The sequence below is a fragment of the Lithobates pipiens genome, unplaced genomic scaffold (assembly GCF_037356315.1).
Source record: "Lithobates pipiens isolate NorthernLeopardFrog02 unplaced genomic scaffold, aLitPip1_a1.2 Scaffold_22, whole genome shotgun sequence".
NCBI lineage: Eukaryota > Metazoa > Chordata > Amphibia > Anura > Ranidae > Lithobates > Lithobates pipiens.
The window spans coordinates 319626697-319639840 of NW_027507784.1; the positions used below are offsets into that span (position 1 = coordinate 319626697).

The 13144-nt window shown below is 45.5% G+C and overlaps 1 long non-coding RNA gene across 1 annotated transcript in view; it reads left to right on the top strand.

The window, feature by feature from the left end:
• The window catches only part of LOC143925536 (uncharacterized), a 32942-nt gene extending 20175 nt beyond the window's left edge, over positions 1-12767 (top strand). The window contains exons 2-3 of the long non-coding RNA XR_013262034.1: positions 6975-7082; positions 12297-12767. This is a non-coding gene — a long non-coding RNA (uncharacterized LOC143925536). The remainder of the gene's footprint in view (positions 1-6974; positions 7083-12296) is intronic.
• Positions 12768-13144: the final 377 nt, after the last annotated feature.

Below are 13144 nucleotides of genomic sequence, written 5' to 3' on the forward strand. Positions count from 1 at the left end.
CCTGATATGTAGATCAGGGGGTCGGATGTATGGATGGGTGGGTGGCGCCTGTGAGCCCTCTATGGACGGGCTGCCACTGGTTGCCTGGTGTCCAGGATCTTTTTGGACACTGTTTTAGAGCGTGACAACGGGTGCCGGGTGCTGGAATGTTATTACTGCTACTGACCGACAATGCATGAGCGCATTTAATTGTTCTATCACTTATGCCAAAATCAGACCACTTCAGTGTACCCCCAGACCCTATTTAGTCTAAAACATAGCAAAGCATGGGGAAAAAGGTGCCACACTAGTGATGGACGAACTTCCGACGGGACGTTTCGCGAACGCGGACCGCAAACGCGGCCGATAGTTCGCGAAACGGAAAGTTCGCGGCGGGCCCCATTGACTTCAATGGGAGGCGAACTTCGCAAACCTACAGGTCAAATTTTCAGCCACAAAATAATTATTAGCTGGACAAACATAGTCCCACCACATGGCCAATGACATAATACATGTATGAGGTGAATTTGGGATCGATAACTACAAGCATTCTTTTTTTATACGGGAAATTGTTCTGACCATTTAGGACTGTGGAGCGCATGAAGACAATGGAGGAGACGGAAGGTCAGGGACCAGGGTAGGCAAAGAAGAGGGTGCAGGAGATGATCACCAGCAGCGTGACATACAGCAATGACACCTGCACCGTGATAGAGTCATCTGACAGCAGCACCGTGATACAGAGCACTGACATCAGCAGCGTGACATACAGCAATGACACCTGCACCGTGATAGAGTCATCTGACAACAGCACTGTGATAGAGAGCACTGACATCAGCAGCGTGACATAAAGCACTGACATCAGCACCGTGATATACAGCACTGACAGCAGCACCGTGATATACAGCACTGACAGCAGCAGCGTGACATTAAGCACTCACACCAGCACCGTGATATACAGCACTGACAGCAGCACTGTGATAGAGAGCACTGACATCAGAAGCGTGACATTAAGCACTGACATCAGCACCGTGATATACAGCACTGACAGCAGCACCGTGATAGAGAGCACTGACATCAGAAGCGTGACATTAAGCACTGACATCAGCACCGTGATATACAGCACTGACAGCAGCACCGTGATAGAGAGCACTGACATCAGAAGCGTGACATTAAGCACTGACATCAGCACCGTGATATACAGCACTGACAGCAGCACCGTGATATACAGCACTGACATCAGCAGCGTGACATTAAGCACTCACACCAGCACCTTGATATACAGCACTGACAGCAGCACCGTGATAGAGAGCACTGACATCAGAAGCGTGACATTAAGCACTGACATCAGCACCGTGATATACAGCACTGACAGCAGCAGCGTGACATTAAGCACTCACACCAGCACCGTGATATACAGCACTGACAGCAGCACCGTAAGCAGCCCCAGGAGGAAGTTAGCACAGCACAGGGATGGTGTGATCCCCTCATAATAAGAACCCCCAGGAGGAAGTCAGCACAGCATAGGGATGGTGTGATCCCCTCATAATAAGAACCCCCAGGAGAAAGTAAGCACAGCACAGGGATGGTGTGATCCCCTCATAATAAGAACCCCCAGGAGTAAGTCAGCACAGGACAGGGATGGTGTGATCCCCTCATAATAAGCAGGCCCAGGAGTAAATCAGCACAGGACAGGGATGGTGTGATCCCCTCATAATAAGAACCCCCAGGAGAAAGTCAGCACAGCACAAGGATGGTGTGATCCCCTCATAAGCAGCCCCAGTAGAAATATGACACCGCTCAACCTCTTCAAAGAGGAGGGTAGGGGCATATAGTACGGTGTACTTTTTTGGGACAAGGAAGTGAGCCAAATGAAGAAAGAAGGTCTGTGTGCTTGATTAAAAAAATTTGTTTATAGACATATACATGGTCTACTGGTCACATGTGTTGAATTCCTCCGAGATCCATGCCTCATTCATTTTTAGAAATGTGAGGTAGTTAACACTGTCGTGAGCTAGGCGAGTACGCTTATCGGTCACGATCCCCCCTGCTGCGCTGAACGTCCTTTCGGACAGGACACTGGATGAGGGGCAAGCCAACAGTTCGATTGCAAATTGGGCAAGCTCTGGCCAGAGGTCAAGCCTGCCCACCCAGTAGTCCAGGGGTTCATCACTCCTCAGAGCGTCCACATCGGCTGTTAACCCGATGTAGTCAGACACCTGACGGTCTAGGCGTTCCCTGATGCTGGATCCGGATTACACCTGTCGATGGGTCGGCTGAAAGAATGACCTCATATCCGAAGTCACCAACACATCTTCAAACCGGCCTCTTCTTGCAGGCGCTGTTGAATTGGTATCCGCAACTCCTTCTCTGGGAGTGTGAATTGCTCCTCTGCCAGCGCTCGCAAAAGCAGAATGCAGCATTTCTCGAAGCAAGGCCTGGAAGTGCTGCATTCTGACAGCCCTCTGCGACGGCGGTAACATTTCCGCCATTTTGTGTTTGTACCGGGGTCTAAGTACGTTGCCACCCAGTACTGGTCCTTGACCCTTATGCTTTTTATACGGGGGTCCCTATTTAAACACTGGAGCATGAAGGCCCCCATTTGCACTAAAGTGGAAGCGGTGTGGTGGCCTGGCTCCTGCTCATCATCCAGGATAATGTCATCCTCTTCATTCTCCTCTCCCCATCCATGCACAACAGGGATCCCAGAAAGGTTTAAAGCATGCTCTTCTTGCTCCGTCTCATCCGCCCCGGCACCATCCTCCTCTGACTCCTCATCAGACTCCTGTTGTTGACTTGTCTCAGATAGAGTAGCCCCCCCTGGGAATTCATCCAGCATTGCGACTTCCTCATCTTCCCGCTCCTGCTCCTTCACAGCTTGATCAATGACACGACGCAATGCACGCTCCATAAAGAAGGCATAAGGTACCATGTCACTGATGGCGCCATGGCTGCGACTGACCAGTTTGGTGATCTCCTCAAATGGCTGCAGAATTTTGCATGCGTCGCACATGAGCAGCCACTGGCGCGGTGAAAAAAACCCCAGCTCCCCAGAACCGTTTCTTTCGCAGAGTTCATACAGGTAGATGTTAACTGCACGTTTCTGCTGGAGCAGCCTATCAAGCATATAGAAGGTTGAGTTCCATCGCGTCGGGCAATCGCAAATAAGACGTCTGACCAGCAGATGGTGTCGCCGCTGAATGTCAGCAAGGCGAGCCATGGCCGTATAAGATCTTCTGAAATGGGCCGAGATTTTCCTTGCCTGCTGCAAGATGTCCTGGACCCCAGGGTATTTGACAAGGAATCGCTGCACGACCAAGTTTAAGACGTGTGCCATGCATGGCACGTGCGTGATTTTGCCCTGTTTCAATGCGCTAAGCAGATTGGCACCGTTGTCACACACCACTTTACCAACTGTCAAATTGAGCGGTGTTAGCCACTGATCTTCCTGTGAACGCAAAGCTGAAAGGAGTGCCGGGCCAGTGTGGCTCTTGGCTTCCAGGCACAACAGACGCAGCACGGCATGGCAACGTCTCACCTGGCATGTGGAATAGGTTCTGGGGAGCTTGGGCGGTGCAGCGGAAGAGACGCTAGCAGCGGAAAAGGAGGAGGCAGCTGAGGAGGAGAGGGAGGAGGATGGAGTAGGAGGAGGAGGAGAAGAAGAGTCAGGCCTGCATGCAATCCGTGGCGGTAAAACCAAATCTACGCGGGTGCCACGGGTTACATGCTTGACGGCCGTCAGAAGGTTCACCCAGTGGGCAGTAAAAGTGATATACCTTCCCTGCCCGTGTTTGCTAGACCACGTGTCTGTGGTCAGATGTATCTTGGCACCGACACTGTGTGCCAGAGATACATTCACTTGCCGCTGAACATGGCCATATAGCTCTGGGATGCCCTTCTCTGAGAAATACTTCCTTCCTGGGACCTTCCATTGTGGAGTTCCAATGGCCACAAATTTGCGAAAGGCCTCCGAGTCCACCAGTTTATATGGCAGTAGTTGGCGGGCTATGAGTTCTGACAAGCCAGCCGTCAATCGTTGGGCAAGAGGGTTATCCGGCGTCATCATTTTTTTTATGCTCGAACATTAGGCCCACGGAAGCCTGCCTTTTTGCAGAAAAATGTGAGCTTGGTGTGATGGAAGGTGGAGTGGAGGACAATTGTGAGGAGAGAGGAGAAGGAGAAGTAGAAGACGAGGCTGGACGGTGAGAGCCTGCAGTGTGGCTTTGTGTGTTCCATTGCTCCCACTCGGCTCGGTGATGGCTGCCCATGTGCCTTCTTAAGGCGGTCGTCCCTAGGTGAGTGTTGGGCTTACCGCGACTAATGCGTTGACTGCAAAGATTGCAGATGGCAACGCTATTGTCAGCAGCGGACACGTTAAAAAAAGCCCACACTGCGGAGCCATGTGGCGGTGTCCAGGGAGCGCCAGATGTGACCGTACATGGTCGATGTCTCGCTCCTGATACATTTGCAGTCTGCTTTGTCCCTCCTGTGCAATGTAAGTTAGTCCTGCTTCTCCTCCCTATCTGCTGGTCCATATCTCCCTCTGAACTCCCCTCCTCTTCCTCTCTTGTGGGCACCCACGTGACATCACTAGACACGTCATCATCAACGTCACCTTCCCCACCGCTATAAGTAGAGATCTCGGAGTAGGCAGCAACACCGGGGACCAACCTCCTCCTTGGGCTGATCTGGGTACTGTCGTCAGACTGCTGAGTGGCGGTTGTTGCTACCTCCTCTTCCTGATCCAATACCAAGAGTGGCTGCGCATCAGAAATGTCCTCTTGATATGGATCGGAAAATAATTCCTGTGACTCAAGCGGAAGGTATGTGGTGGTGGTGGTGGTGTTGGTGGTAGTGTCTTTGGGGGTGCACATAGCAGAGAGTGAAGAAGAGGGTGCAGATCGTGAGGATGAGGAGGGTGCAGAAGAGTAAGGCTGAGTGAGCCACTCAACCAAGTCTGGTGCGTCCTTTAAAGTAATTGAAGGCACCTTCTGCAACTTCCCACTTTGGCTCAAGGCTGTTGCTCCTGCCCTACCCCTACTACCCCTGCGGAAGGGCCTGCCTCTTCCTCTGCCTGTCATTTTTTAAATCACCCTGTGACAAAACTCTTAGTCCCTATACCGAGGAAGGACTGCTGCAGTATAGGGCAGCGGTCAGCAGTGGTGCACGTCAACCCTATCTATTGTGGACCAATACCAGTCCTTACAGAACGGCAGACTGTACCTCACTCAACCCTATGTACTGTAGCACCCTTCAGCAAGTTACCAGTCCTTATAAGGACCTTTGTGGACCAAGTAGGTTGTGTGTGACTGATTAGCAGACTGTACGTCAGTCCCTATACCAATGAAGGACTGCTGCAGTATAGGGCAGCAGTCAGCAGTGGTGCACCTCAACCCTATCTATTGTGGACCGATAGCAGTCCTTACAGAACAGCAGACTGTACCTCACTCAACCCTATGTACTGTAGCACCCTTCACCAAGTTACCAGTCCTTATAAGGACCTTTGTGGACCAAGTAGGTTGTGTGTGACTGAATAGCAGACTGTACGTCAGTCCCTATACCAATGAAGGACTGCTGCAGTATAGGGCAGCGGTCAGCAGTGGTGCACCTCAACCCTATCTATTGTGGACCGATACCAGTCCTTACAGAACGGCAGACTGTACCTCACTCAACCCTATGTACTGTAGCACCCTAGACAGACCAAGTTACCAGTCCTGATAAAGAGCTTTGTGGAACAAGTGAGTTGTGAATGATTAGCAGACTGCAGCAGAAGGGCAGCAGTCAAGTATAATATTCTTTCTATATTTGGAAGAAAGAATATTATACGTGTACAAGCCTATTACCGTACCACTGATACCAGTCCTGAAAAGAACCTTTGTGGAACTAATAGTAACAGCAACTCTTTAAACTGACCCTCACTGCCTGACACACTGCTTCCTTCCTGTCCCTATACAAACTGGCAAAACAGAGGAGACTGGAACAATTACTGGTCACACGAATAGAACTTTTGTGGACCTGATAGTAACAGCTAATGATGATGATGATGATGATGATGACTAATCTGGCTGTCCCTAAAATAGCAGCAGACACAGCGCTCTGTCCCTTTCTCTAAACTGACAAAAGACACTCAGGCTGCTGCAAGAATCAGTAGCACAGCAAACCTATATACACCTAACACCTATACCAGTCCTGAAAAGAACTTTTGTGTACCAAATAGCTAGCGATTTATCTCTCCCTACTCCACACAGCAACCTTTCCCTATAGTGACAGAAGAAAGGATGTAAAATGACGGCCGGATCGGGTGTATTTATAGGTTAGGGGGAATGTCCAAGTGTCCATGTGCTGTAATGTCTCAATTGGCTGTCCTGTACCCCATGATGGATGTGTCATCAGGTCAAAGTTTTTTTACACAGTAAAAACACGGAAGTCCGCCGGGCGAACGGCGGCAATAGTCCGCCGATCGGACGAATCGCGAACAGCCGAAATTCGCCGCGAAACGACCGCCGGGCGAACTGTTCGGCCATCACTATGCCACACTACAAGATATACGCCAAGAAATTACATCCACATTATTGACCACATCCAAAAGGTGTTCATCCTCAATACCTTCAAGGTTTCAGTGAACTGGCATTATTCCTCTTATTTTACAAGGTGTTGTTTTAATTGAACCTTTCTTTAGCAACAGCTTTGATTTAATTTTGATGAGGTTTATGGGAAGAAAGTCCCCGTTCCCTGTAACACCACTGGCATGCTATCCTAATAAAAACGTATATTACTTACAAGAACAGTGATGCCACCCTGGGTTGTATAATGGAGAATACAATAAAAGATGTCTGTACAGAGAACTTCTCTTATAATTTCACACATACAGTATATCAACAGTGCTGAAAGACCATTTATTTCGTTTAGACCTAATAATCAGTAATGTTGCCAGTCATTGTACATGTAAGATTCTACAGTTTGTTTTATATTTTTCTTTTTCTTTCTGATGCCTGCAGATGGTCAGGATGAACCGGTATCACTACCCTTCCCAGTACAAGAAGAAGACAACTTCATTGACATCCGGTCTCCGAGAATAGAACAAGTCCTACTACACAGCACCACAGGTAATATTATAGCAAACACTTGAATCTGGGACATATCAGGCCTTCCTATTTCTTGGTAGTGGAATGTTCTGTCCTCACTACATGCCTCCCTGTGTGTAACTCGACATTCAGCTAAACCCTCCTATTCTGCAATAACCTAGATTGCGTGTAATCTTGAAGCTCTAGTAACAAAACAGGGTGGGGTGAAACCTTTAAGAAAAACAGATAAGAAGTACATATAATCAGTATATGAAATATACAGAAAATACAATGAACAATTAGACTGATTCTGCCATTATCAGATGTAAAGAGATGCAAGTTCCAATCTAGCATGTGCTTTGATAGCTGGTTCCTTCTCTCTTGTCTCTAAGATGGAGTCTTAGCTCCCAGGATGCACCCATTTTGTTTTCTTTAACTGAAGGATAATGGGGACATTTATTAAAGCTGAACAGTTTCTAGTTTCTGCAAAACTGTAGATTTTGTGGTGAAATCTGATATTGCGACTTTCTGTGTTGCAAAACAAGAAATGTAACCAGCACACTAAGGATCTCCAGAATGGGTCCAAAGTTTTTAGTCAGCGATCACATTGATACAGCAAATAGCAATGTTTTGGAGCCACGCAGGACCCCTTAATCAGGCATGTGACGCAGCAGTAGTGTAAACCAGGGCTAAGAGCTCATCAGAGTAAAACATGTTCTATTTGCAAGAGTCTGAAGGAGCCTGTAGTGGGAAGGTTTGGGAAGGTTTTCATCTGGTGATCTGACCAGTAACAAAACTTCCTGTCCCAGAGTGACAACACCCATTTTCCTTAATCTACGAAGCAGCAGAGTTGTCACCTTAGGCTTTGACTACAGAACACTTCCAGCTCTCCATAACAGAAGGGAGTGTTCTGCAGGTCATAGAAGAGATAAACCCCGCCTGGGATCTTAGTGCAGAAGTAACTGAGCGAACCTGAAGTTACAAGCTCACCGGATCTTTGGCAAAAAAAAAAAAAAAATAAATAACAATAAATGCAAATAAAACAAAGACAAAGCAACTTAATGGATATCCTGCTGGAGGCAGAACACTCCCTGCCTGATATCAACGGATACCACTATTTTAGCCCCCAGTCAATCTGTCTGGCATAAGTTTCATTTTGCACAGTGCAGATAATAAAGTCTTGAGACTACTGGAGTTCCGCTGTTGAGCTAATCCTTTGACAGTGGTGCCAACCTTTGCAATCATAGTCATTTGGGTGGCATGTTTAAAGGAATGAGCTCAATAGACATTGCCACCCGATTGTCCTCTTGTTCTTTGAAAGACACTGCACCCCAAATAGTCTTGGTCACTGTTATAGGCAAGGTTGTCACTAGAGGGGCCTATGAAGGGACAAGACATGTGGGTAGTGTATGGCAATTTCCTTTTTGAGGAATTAGTTGAGGGATGCCCGTTCTCTAATACTAGTACTTATAATCATACTGTTAACAGAGGTCGGTTTCACTAATTACTGGAAAGAGGTTCAGAGGATTACCCAAAAATTTAGCAATTATGTCATGTTGGAGGACCCAATACTCCGCCACCTCATCAATGCCACCAAACATGTTTCTCTTTTAACTGGAAAAGCCCTCAGCCATCATCCACTGCACTTTGGCTCAAAAAGGTCAAGGAACTGACTCTGATGGAGGATCTGGTGCTCTCTTCACAACATAGACAGGAGGAGTACTCAAAAACCTGGACTTTTTGGAACATGTTTACCTATTTTGAGGAGGGCAAAGCCCCCTTTGACGTCACTTCCACTGGATGTTAGAGGCATCTAGTATCTCCCACCCTCTTTCTGCTCTACCCCTCACAAACTTCCCACTCCTTTTATTTTCCCCCTTCCTTTTTTAATCACCCCTTTTCTCTGCTTCCCTTTTTCTAGGTCTTTGTTTTTTTCTTCTTCATACATAAAACTCTGGTGGTTCCCTCTTTTGTCATAGGTCTACATTGGATCAGCCTTTATCATTACATCCTCATCCTTGTTCATCTTTGACATCCTCATCCCATAATCATAATGGCACCTCCATGCACTGGAAACCGTAGCACAGCTTCTTGCACTGAGAACCGAGCTGTGCTTGCGGCTTGCAGGACGTGTTTTCAGAAAAGGTGCAGGGACCATTTCCTGGGCTTTCAGGATGCACAGTAGCCCGTTCAAATGAATGGGCTGCCAGCCTCCTGCAAACTGTGGCTCACAGAGGGCACAAGTGTGAACCTAGTCTAAGGGAAAGCTGAACTCTGATGTAAGGGCCCCTCCACCAGATTCCGGTGTAAGTGGGCTTTCTGCCAGATTCTGATGTAAGGGGGCACTTTGCCAGATTCCGATTTAAGGGGGTATTCCACAAGATTCTGATGTAAAGGGGTACTCCACCAGATTCTGATGTAAGGGGGGCTCTCTGCAAAATTCTGGTTTAAGAATGCACTCTGCTGGACTTTGGTGTAAAGTGATGGCACTCTGGGGACACTAATGTAAAGGGGGTCTGTGATGTAGAGAGGTGAATGCTGGGGACTTTGATGTAAGAGAGGACTCTGATGTGAACGTGGCACTCATTCTGACTGCTGCACTCTATATGTTGTTTTGTTTTTTACTTATTTCTGACCCCTGTTTACTTTTAAAGGGGGAGAAATGTGACAGACCTAGCCAGGACAGAGACTTTTGGAGAGGACTGAATTCTAGCCTTGCGACTATGGGGCCTGGCATTTGGGGGAACGGTGCTCTTTGTGAGCTGTATGCCTGGGGACCCTTGAGGTGGTGTTACTTTAGATTCAAGTCCATGTCCCCCCAAGACAAACAGAATCTGGGAACCCTGTATATACCATATTAGAAATAGTGACTGATTCATAATGTTGGGACACATACTGTTAGGAGATGCTGATGTCAACTCCAGCCACCTGTCTGTTGTCTGCTGTAATGTAAATGAGTCTAGTGTGACTTGTCACAGCTTCTAAGAGTCTTTCACCCAATTTATGTTTCTGGTTACAGGTATATTGTTAGAGTAATATGATCAGGAGGTAGGAACCTCCTCTTTAGCTGTATATAAGACTGTATTATGTTCTAATAAACTGTCTGATGTTTTACCGTACACTGAGCTACTACTAGTTAATAGGAAAGCTAAAGGGTATTGGATTGTGTGGTACCGGACAGAGGAGTGATACGGCAGACATACTCATCTTGATTACAGGGGTCCATCACAATTGACTGGCAGCGGTGGGATGTCTCCTGCAGCCTGGGACATCCAAACCCCAGGATTCAAGATCCGGTCAGCCACCGAGGAGCAATACGGGGACCGGGCAGCATGAGAGCAGAGTTCTGGAGGAGGCTGCAAGGCATGTGGAAGCAACATCGGGGCCAGTGACAGACCACACCTTGCTCAATTGGGGGGATGTGATCCACCGGCAACTCTGGCAACAGACGTTAAGCCACGAGCAGCACCATCGAGGGAAGATCTTTCCCTCCTCCACAGAGATGTACTGGACACAGTACCATGCACAAAAGGTGTTCCTGAGGGAATGACCGCTAGATGAGTGCAAGTCGGAGCTCGGGAGATTGGTCCGGGAGGAGATAAGGCTGGACGGCAGCTACAGAGCCCTCCAGTGGTTCGTGGCTCAACTGTGGCCAGGTACAGCAGATGGCAGCCTAACAGAAGGTATGGTCTGGTATGGATTTTGGGGGAGACCCCTACGCCATTTAAAAAAATTAAATAAATTGGTGCAGGGTTCACCTTAATATCGATACCAGTCTTGATGGGCCTGGTATAGATTTTGGGGGGACCCTCACGCAATATTTTAAAAAATGTTTGGTTCAGGATCCTCTTAATATTCATACCAGACCCAAAGGGTCTGGTAATGGACTGGGAGGGTGGAACCCATGCCTGAGTTTTATCTATATTGCCAAGACCCAACAATTCATTACAGCTGCAATCAGTTTTAAATTACCTTTACTTTAAAATGTCATTTTGCTGTGGTATTGTTTTAAACACGGGAAAACCGCGCCACTTTACAGACGTACTATAGACACCCCCCAGGCATGATATTTAAAGGAATATTTAATTTTTATTGTTTCACTTTAAGCATTAAAATCACTGCTCCCGAAAAAACTGTAGCTTTTAAAACTTTTTTTTTTGGATTGATACATGTCCCCTGGGGCAGGACCCAGTTCCCCAACCATTTTTTATGCCAATAAGTTGCATATAAGCACTTAGAATGAGCACTTTTGGTTTTTCATGTTAATGTCCCATAGACTTTAACGGTGTTCCGCGGCTTTCATATTTTTCTGTGAACACCATAGGAACAGGTGAACACCCGATCTTCGAGTCGAACTTACATTCGTCACGAACATTGGGCTCATCCCCTAGTGGCAAGTGACACACTGCATCTGGTGGCAAGTGACAAGTTCAGGGTTCCCACTGATTCTGCATTATTGTGATTTGAACAATTTCATTATTTCTCAAACCTTTGCATGTCTGCACTTTATATAATAATGACTAAGTGCCTTCCCTTCATGTCATTGTCGAAAAGGGTCGGAGCACGGGTGACCCCAAAATGATGCCCCCTACCCCAAAAATAGTTCTGCAGACGCCCATGACTCCTATGTGTTTATCCCCTGATACGTTTTATATTGCAATAATGTACATTTTCTAGCTTTTTCAATACAATGTAATGTGTTAAAGATTGTACAGCGGAGCACCTGGGTCCAGACAAACAATAGGTAGGCTGGTGCAGTCACCTGCAGGGCCAAGAAGAGACACCAGGGGGCACCAAACTAAGCACAGTAACAAACAAGTTGGGTGCATATAGTAGATTGGCAAGAGATTGCCCCGGTGTTCCAATTGGACTTACAAACTTTTTGCTGAACTCATTTTTATCTGCTGTACACACACCTTATATTCCTTTTTATTTACATTTTAAAATGCACATCGTCACCCATTGATACCTGTTGATGCACACCATGATGAATTTACATGGGTCATGACACGTTATTGTGCATCATCATATGCATTGATGAAATACACAGATACTCAGAGCAAAGCTTTAGCAAATAAGCAAATTTAGTTAGGATTTACATCTACTATCATAAAATCATTTGCTGCAGTCTTCCCCATCCTCTGAAGTACTTGTGCAGTGATATAACTTTACAGAACATAATGTTTTAGCTTTAAATAAAAAAATAACAATAATGAAAAGGATGCTTTGCTCAGTTTTTTTTTTTTTCTAATTTAGGAGATTTCAACAAAAATTCGAACTGAAATTGACGCCAGGGGGAAAAGAAGAAGCTGCTTTGTCTAATATTTGGACATTTTCAATACTATGCTTTGCTGCTTGTAGTAAATAGTTAACTTCAGTATTATGTAAGAGTATTACATTGAAAGTGTTATTTTAGTGAGTAGATTTTTGTGTTATTAAATTTTTTAGGTCAGACACCAGGGGGAGATCTATTATTAACCTATTTTTGATATAACGTTTGCATTTTTATATGCCTTCCCCTTATTTATATGTTTTGTAAAAAATATTGTAAATTGTATATTAGCCACTAGAGGGAGCAAACATTCAATCTGTAATCAGTATGCCCACAGTTGAATACTGTATATATTTTGAATGAATATGGATGCCCACCACATGCACAGATACAATTTCAGAATAAATGTAACAACATTTTTTAAACATTCAGATTGATAACATTATTACTGTATCTCAAGCTAACTTTTTTTTTACATATAAATAATAATAATAAAAAAAAAATAAAAAATAAAAAAATATATATATATATACATATATATATATATATACATACATATATATATATATATATATATATATATATATATATATATATATATATATATATATATATATATATATATAAAGATTGTACATTCCTGTTAAAGGATTAGCAGTAGACTTGATGAGTTGCATCTTAACTGCAGTTTATGCTGTGGCCATAATGATGGGCTCCCACCCTCCTTGCTAGACTTTTTTTAAATATATTTTACAGTGCCTTGGAAAAGTATTCATACCCCTTGAAATTTTCCACATTTTGTCATGTTACAATCAAAATGTAATTTGTATTT